Source organism: Grammomys surdaster, unplaced genomic scaffold (genome assembly GCF_004785775.1).
Source record: "Grammomys surdaster isolate TR1022 unplaced genomic scaffold, NIH_TR_1.0 125876, whole genome shotgun sequence".
In the NCBI taxonomy this organism is placed as follows: domain Eukaryota; kingdom Metazoa; phylum Chordata; class Mammalia; order Rodentia; family Muridae; genus Grammomys; species Grammomys surdaster.
The window spans coordinates 1656465-1665451 of record NW_021620701.1 but is presented as its reverse complement, the minus strand read 5'-3'; the positions used below and the strand labels follow the sequence as shown (position 1 = coordinate 1665451).

The 8987-nt window shown below is 45.3% G+C and overlaps 1 pseudogene; it reads right to left on the bottom strand.

Annotated features, from left to right (window-relative positions):
- Nucleotides 1-3653: 3653 nt before the first annotated feature.
- LOC114641067 lies at nt 3654-4124 on the bottom strand (annotated as a pseudogene).
- Between the last annotated feature and the right edge of the window lie 4863 nt (nt 4125-8987).

Sequence of the window (8987 nt, the reverse complement as noted above, 5' to 3'; positions counted from 1 at the left end):
TGCTTTTTAATAGTAAGACATCACAGTGTCCGTTAGCTTGTTAACATGGCTTGAGAAAAGAAGCCCATCCTTGTTTTGGATTTGAAGGGCACACGGGTACAACAGCTGTGTCCCCAGCTGTTCCCTTATGAGAAGAGTTGCCATCTGCCAGTTTGTTTCGTCACTAAGATCTGTTTGAGGACCTACTGTGAGGAACTTCATATGGAGGAGGAAACTGAGGATTACAATGGCTAGCATCCGTGAAGCTGTACCCTCAGACACACATGCCTCCTCAGAATTCCATCACTCTCCTACCTCAGGTCTCTATCTCCCTTCTCAGAGACACACCCAACAGCACTCCAGCCCACCCCCAGAAACTCCTAGTTACACAGTCCACTCCCAGTCAGAAGGCTCCCTTTCTCTGGGGATTCCTCTACGAAAGCAGCCTGCCTGCTGCTGCTTATAAAACTGCTTTAGGCTGCAAATGAGGTTTCCACTCAAAGTTTCTAGGCCAGTGGCATCATGGGAAATTACTGACACATTGAACTTCTGTTTACTTAACGCACAGGTTTTCATGCAGTTGGTAGTTATCCTCCACTTCAAAGGCCAGGATGGGCAAACCTCAGTTTGCTGTGACATGAGTCACTGACTTGCTTCATGAAAGTACCTCTTCAGAGGGAAAGGAAGTCCCCAGGGAAGGACCTCACTGATGTGCTTTGCTCTGATTCAGTGACTCTCAGCCCTGCCCCCATCGCAACCACCACAGAAGTATCTGTCAGTGGCCAAGGTCTACCCCAGCCAGTGAAGCCTGGTGAAGCCTGGGCATCCAGACCTGTTCAGTCTCCCCAGTAGGTTGGTACCAAATGTGGGGTGAATAAAAGCACTGACTCAGTAGCCATGGTGGTAGAGAATAGCCCCAGTTCTCCAGTGCTCCTCTAAGCAGAGCCTGTGTGGGTAAGTCAGAGACCTGGAAATGCTAAAACTCCAAATTGTCCAGGTGTTTGAATAGGGAACTGCAAAACAGAAGTCCAAGGAAATAAACACTGGGTTGGGTCTGAAGCCATTCTGGGATCAGAGGTAAGAGGGTGGCGGGGGGGGGTGGGGTGTATTTATGTGTATGTGTATGAGTTCTCCTTGAGTGCATGCATGAAGCTATATTGAGAAAGACATGTGTGTTGAAGGTACGTGTGAGTTACATTGTAGAATGTGAGAGTGTCTACATGTGTGTGCATATGCATGACAGTGATGGATGTGTGTGTGTGTGTGTGTGTGTGAGAGAGAGAGAGAGAGAGAGAGAGAGAGAGAGAGAGAGAGACTATTGATTGATTCTGGGGACAGTTTTGACAGCCTACAATCTCTCCACTGCAACGGCTTCAAAGTCCCTGTGACCTGTGCCGCCTGGGTTGACACGGAGCCACTGAACCATGCTGGAGAGAAGTCCACCAAAGGTTTATCTTGCTGCTCATTGAGCTTGGGTAGGAATTGTACATTTATTTTTCTCAGTGACAGTATAATTAGCTTCCTCTCTTGTAAGAAATGAAAGGGCAGCGTACTTCTGACGGCTGTGGGAGCTGCCTTCCTGCCCAGATGAATCCAGTCTGAGCCAATGCTCTTACACCTGTTTAAACAAGGAGCAGAATAGGTATTTATTTAAAGTTCAAGAGGCCATATGAGCCGTGGCCTAAATCTAGGCCTGGATATAATTATGAAGATACTTCATCCTTTGTTCGGAAAGGTTTTGCAGCCCACAGTCCCTCAAAGGCTTAGGCAATTTGCTTCAACTCTCAGGGTAGGTACCTCCCAGAGCAAGAAAGATGGGGTGAGCAGGACTGTTTATATGGAAGCTATGGCCTGTGAGCTCACAAGGGCCCCAGAATGATGACTCCCCCTGCCCCAGGCCTTGCTAATTGCTGGAACCATCAAAGAGGACACATGATAAAGGTACCAAGAACCAAGAACCAGGCCCTCTCCTAGCTATTCCATTCCTTTGTCCTTGAAGTGGGGCTCTGGAATCTGTATTTTCTAAAGTTCTCTAGGGTCATCCAGATGGTTCATTGAGTAGAGGGCTTGGCTGCCAAACCTAACAGCCTGAGTTGGATCCTGGGAGCCACGGGATAGAATGAGAATACTGACCTACTTACAGCAAGTTGCGTTTTGACCTTCACACATATGCTCTGGAGTACCACCCACAGACACTAAGTAAATAAGTTAAAAGGAGTTCCCCTTGGGAACCCCCTGACCTAGGACCGGGAGGCAAGAGTGGGAGTATTTCTGAGAACAGGACAGGGACACTAAAGCAGTAATTACCACTTACTGAGCATGCGCACAAGCAAGTGCCTGTCATTGGGCCACTTGATGAAACAACTGGGCTTTCATTTGCTTATCTGTCATACTCTGGCAGGCCTGGGGTTAGGAGTTCTCCACGGTTTTTAGGTCATAGGCTCATTTGAGATGAAAGAAGTTTTTAAACTCTCTTACCATAAAATTGTGCGTGCCAAAGATTTTGCACAATTCGGAAGGTTTGCAGAGCCCCCTGAAGCCCTCTCAAGGATTTCAGAATGAGAATGGCCATCCTGGAGGAGAGTCCCTTGGTGTGTCCAAATACAACAGCCTGAGCGGGAGCCTTAGAGCACTTCCTGTATGCAGAGCACCTGAGAACTGCTGCAGACACAAGAGGGGAAGATGGAGGGAGGCAAGTCAGGGAGAACTGAGAGGCAGTTCACGGGCATTTACCTCACGATTTATGAATGATAAGGGTTGGTAATATGCTGAGGTGCCATGGACTGAGAGCTTGGGCGGAGCCAAGCTGCGCTTGAGCTCAGTACAACAGAGAGGATTCTGGGTAGAGAGCTCTGCAAGCAACCTGGGCTGGAGAGATGGCTCAGTGGTAAAGAGCACTGGCTGCTCTTCCAGAGGTCCTGGGTTCAATTCCCAGCAACCACATGGTGCCCATCATGTAAAATAGGGTCTGATGCCCTCTTCTGGTACTCAGGTGTATGAGTAGATAGAAAACTCATATATATATAAAATAAATAAAAACCATATACATATACATACACACACACACACACACACACATATATATGTATATAGTGTGGTACCTTATGGAGACCAAAAAGACCACATCCAGAGCAGAGACCAGGAGAGGAAAAACAAGTCTGGTTATTTCAAAAACAAACAAACTATGAAGAAATACAAGGAAGAAATTTCTGGTTGGTTTTTGTCAACTTGACTGAACCTAGTCATATCTAGGAAGAGGGTATCTTAATTGAGAAAATGGTCCCATAAGATCATCCTGTAGGCAAGTCCACCTGAACATTTTCTTGATTTCTGATTGATGAGAAACGACCAAGCTCTCTGTGGGTGGTGCCACCCTTGGGCTGGTGGTCCTGGGTTCTATAAGAAAGCAGGCTAAGCAAGCTCTGAGGACAAGACAGTAAGCAGCACCCCTCCATGGCCTCTGCATCACCTCCTATCTCCAAATGGCCCCTCTCTGATTGAGTTCCTCTTCCAACTTCCTTAGCTGATGGACTGATATGTAGAAGTATAAGCTAAATAAACCCTTCCCTTCCCAAGATGCACTGGGTCAAGGTCTTCATCACAGCAATGGAAATCCTTTTTTTTTTTTATGGTGAAAAAAAGTGTCTATTTAGAATGAGTCGTCTGGACTCAGTTTAGACGATCCCCATCTTGTTGGCAGCATCCAGAGCATCATCATCAGGAGCCAGGCGGACATACGCCTTCTTCTCTCCATCAGGCCTTATCAAGGTATTGACTTTGGCCACATCAATGTCATAGAGTTTCTTCACGGCCTGTTTGATCTGGTGCTTGTTGGCCTTGACATCCACAATGTACACAAGTGTGCTGTTGTCCTCTATTTTCTTCATGGCTGACTCAGTGGTCAGTGGGAATTTGATGATAGCATAGTGGTCAAGCTTGTTTCTCCTGGGTGCACTTTTCCGAGGATATTTTGGCTGCCTCCGGAGCCACAGTGTCTTGGGCCACTGGAAGGTGGGTGACGTTCAGATCTTCTTCTTTTTGTGGCTGTAGATGCCTTTCAGCACTGCCTTCTTAGCTTTCAAGGCCTTCGCTTTGGCTTCGGCTGTGGGAGGGGCAGGAGCTTCCTTCTTCGCTTTCGGCGCCATCTTGGCGGGGGGGGGGGGGGGGGAAAGCAGCAATGGAAATCCTAATGATGGCAAAAGGTGAGGGACTGGGAAGATGACTTAGATGTCAAAGTGCTTGTTGTCCAAACCTGAGTACTTACTGTATAGGCATGAAGACCTCCGTTTGGTCCAGTGCACACATAAAAGCTAGATGTGGTAGTGCGGGCCTGTTTTCCCTGCACTGAGGACACTAGAAATGGGATGATCTCTAGGGCGTTGTCCCCAGCCAGTCTAGTGCAATAAAAAAGAGATTCAGTTTCAATGAGAGATCCTAGCTCAGAAAATAAGGTGGAGAGCAACTGAAGGAGACATTCAATGTAGACTTTTGGTGCTTGTGTGTGTGTGTATGTGTGTGTGTGTGTGTTCCAGTTCTGAGAAGACTCAACAAAGTTGCATGAGATACACTTGTCAGTTCAATTCTCTTGCTTGCTGATGACAGCAGACACCTAAACTTGCAGCAGTTTTCGGGAGGTAGGATCTGAGGTGAACACTACATGTCTCTGTTCCTTCACCCTAACATATACGCAATATAGAGCAGCTGGAACTCTCTGTCTCTGTCTGTCTGTCTGTCTGTCTGTCTGTCTCTCTCTCTCTCTCTCTCTCTCTCTCTCTCTCTCTGTGTGTGTGTGTGTGTGTGTGTGTGTGTGTGTGTGTGTGTGTGTGTGAATCCTTCTTGAGAGGGCTCTAGGACCCTAAGAATTCCCTCCTCTATCCTGTAGGGGGAGCTGCTATAGTTTTGAGGTCTGTCTTTAAGTCCTTCCAGGGTGGAGAACAGGGAATAAACTCTATGCTGGGAGACCAGTTAGGAAACAAATGCAGCGGACCAGATGCAAGGAGGGGCTGGCCCAGGGCCAGGGGAGAGCAGATCCTGGGGAAGGTCTATTCAGACCCAGGAGCCAGAGAGAGGGTGGGTGGGCAGGACCGTAGCTTTGTTGGAGTGTGGCTAAGCCAATATAATTTTAGAGGGTCTCATGGGATACAACAAGCTCTGAAGAGTCGCATGAAATGGGGCATCTGCATGGTGTTGGGGACCCATGCAGTAAGGAGAGCCCACAGTACACCTGGCACTGCCACTCTTGTGTGGTATTCAGACTCAGAGACATATCTGCTCTCTTTACCTGTAAAAGTATCTCCTCTGTTGTGACGAGGACCTGGCCCAGTAGTGTGAAGCTTGCATATTGAAGTAGGCAAGGAGTTTCAGTGACCCTAGGCAAGGCCTCTTACAGATATATGCAGTATTTTAATAATGTGAAACACATGAAGGTTAACTTAAAAATAAAGAAGGGTGAACTCATAATGGTGGGTGTTGAAAGGAATAAGGAAAAGTGTTGCCTAGAATAGGCATGGACTTCTGGGGCTCGAAGGAACTGCCCCAGCAGGACAGCAATGAGAAAGCGTGGGGTCAGATGTAAGGATCCCATACTGGTCCAGGTCAGTAGGAATGCTGTAAATGTCTGGGAGAGAAAACCAGAGAAAACTTCTTAGGCAAAGAAAAAAAGTTTCCTAGTTCAGAATGAAATGTTTTTGCATACCAATGAGCTTACTAAACAGACCCAGAAGTTATTACAAGGTTCTATAGCCCTTTTAAAACAATAGAAAACACACCACAAATATGATTCCCTATTTAGACAAAGCCACACATGACCACGTTTCAGGAACAGAAGCAGTAGAAGTTCACTTAGCTCTACTCCCATTCAAAAGGACACTGCTGTCTTCATTCACAGAATTCTATTACTGGATCTCATTCTCTGCTTTACAGGGACATCCCTTAGTGCCCGAAAGGATGAGAAGGTTTTAATTATATGCTTTTGTATTCTCTGGAAAAATAATCCAATTTCATACTGTCTCCTCTAAGTCAATCAGAGCACAGATGGTCTTGCTCTCCTCGTCAACGAAAGCTGTGCTAGAGTCCGCAGGAATCACTGTGGTCTCAACTCTGGCCTGTCAGTCACCGTCCATCCTAAATGATGCACCGTCACAAGTCACCTAACGACAGGGATTGGGATCATTCTGAGGCGTGTCATTAGGTGATTTCATCACTCTGCAAACATCATGGGGTACACTTATACAATCTAGAAGGCACAGGTCACTCATGAGACATGGGCACCTGATACAATCAAGAGATGTGGTAATCACGAGATATATGAAGCTGCTGTCGGGATAACAAGGCATACAGCTTTACAATCCACTTTAAAATATAAAAGTAGGACTACACTCTAGAATAACAACTAAAGGTATGTAGCTGAGTGGCTGGGTGTGGTGGCATACACCCATAAACCTGGCATGGTGTGCGGCTGAAGGTGAGAGAAGGATCAGGAATTCAATGTCATCCTCTGATACGTGACGAGTTCGAAGGGCTACATCAACCTCTGTAGCCAACAAACTATAGTGAATTGGCCATGAATAGGCATGGTAGCCCAAGCCTTAAACCTTAGCACTCAAGAGCTAGAAGGAGGTGTATCTATGTGAGTACCAGGGCATCCTGATGTACGCTTAAAGGTCCAGGATAGCCAAGGCTACATATTAAAAGCACATCTCAAAAACAAACAGAAAGGAAAAATAAAAAACAAAATCAAGTGTAATAAACACATAGGTCAGCAACATAGATGTATACTATCATTGTGAAGTATTATGGACTATATATAATTACATGTGTTATACTTTTATAAACCCAGTATCACACCACTAAGAAAATGCGAACACCTTGGCACAATGGCTATGTCATCACTGGGAACAGGAATTTTCCATTCCCTTATAATCTGGGGGGGGGGGAGATACTATTGACCCCAACATTGCCACACTGTGTGTTAACTAATTTCATCATCAAACAAAATCTTAAGGTGACAAAAAAAATTAAGAAAGAAAGCCTTCCGGTCTGGTCCTGAGCACTGAGCAGATCCCGGGCAGCAGCTCTGCACCCAATCTCACAAATCCCAGAGGAAGCCGGCCTCCCAGGAGCTCTAACCTGGACAGTATCTTAGGTAAGGAAGCAGCAACACCTGCCCCAAACAGGGAGTAACTGGGACCCACTGGGACCCAGGAATTCACTCCTGGCCCAGAGCACTGGTTCCCTCCTGAACCTGAGCCTGAGCACTGAGCAGATCTTGGGCCCAAGCTGTAACCCCAGCAGTAACCCACCCCAAACAGTTCTGAAACAACCAAGATAATAGGAAAGGCAGGCTCCAGTAAGAGACAGGACAGGTAGCACTAAGGAGATCCAGATGGTGAAAGGCAAGCGCAAGAACATAAGCATCAGCAACCCAAGGTACTTGGCATCATTAGAACCTAGTTCTCCCACACTAGAAAGTCCTGAATTCTCAATATCACCAGGAAAGCAAGATTCATATTTAAAATCACTTCTAATGATGATGATAGAGGACTTTAAGAAGGAAATAAATAACACTTTCAAAGAATTTGAGGAAAACACAAGTAAACAGGTAGAAGCCCATAAAAAGGAAACACAAAAATCCCTTAAAGAATTACAAGAGAACACAACCAAACAGGTGAAGGAATTGAACAAACCCATCCAGGGCATAAAAATGGAAGTAGAAACAATAAAGAAATCACAAAGGGAGACTACCCTGGAGATAGAAAACCTAGGGAAAAATCAAGAGTCATAATGCAAGCATCACCAACAGAATACAAGAGATAGAAGAGAGAATCTCAGGTGCAGAAGATACCGTAGAAAATATTGACACAACTGTCAAAGAAAACTCAAAATGCAAAAAGTTCTTAACACAAAACATCCAGGAAATCCAGGACACAATGAGAAGACCGAGCTTAAGGATAATAGATATAGAGGAGAGTGAAGATTCCCAACTTAAAGGGCCAATAAATATCTTCAACAAAATTATAGAAGAAAACTTCCCTAACCTAAAGAACGAGATGCCCATAAACATACAAGAAGCCTACAGAACGCCAAATAGACTAGACCAGAAAAGAAATACCTCCCGTCACATAATAATCAAAACACCAAATGCACAAAACAAAGAAAGAATATTAAATGAGTAAGGGAAAAAGACCAAGTAACATATAAAGGCAGACCTATCAGAATTACACCAGACTTCTCACCAGATACTATAAAAGCCAGAAGATCCTGGACAAATGCCATACAGACCCTAAGAGAACACAAATGTCAGCCCAGGCTACTATACCCAGTAAAACTCTCAATTACCATAGATGGAGAAACCAAGATATTCCATGACAAATCCAAATTTACACAATATCTTTCCACAAGCCCAGCATTACAAAGGATAATAGCGGGAAAGCTCCAATACAAGGAGGGAAATTATACCCTAGAAAGAGCAAGAAACCAATCCTCTTCCAACAAATCCAATAGAAGATAGCCACACAAAGATAATTCCACCTCTAATAACAAAATAACAGGAAGCAACAATCACTGTTCCTTAATATCTCTTAACACCAATGCACTCAATTCCCCAATAAAAAGACATAGGCTAATGGACTGGATACGTAAACAGGACCCAGCATTTTGCTGCATACAGGAAACCCACCTCAGTGACAAAGACAGACACTACCTTAGAGTAAAAGACTGGAAAACAATTTTTCAGGCAAATAGTCCTAAGAAACAAGCTGGAGTAGCCATTCTAAAACCTCCAGCCCAAGAACACAAAGGGAGGGACTCATGGCTCCACCTGTATAGGTAGCTGAGGGTGGCCTTGTCAGGCATCAGTGGAAGTGGAAGGCCTTGGTACCCAATAGTTTGGATTCCCTAGTGTTGGAGAATTTGAGAGCAGGGAGGTGGGAATGGGAGGATGGTGGGAGCACACCCTCATAGAAACTCCCAGAATTATATGGAATAGACATGACAGAGGCATGCCACCA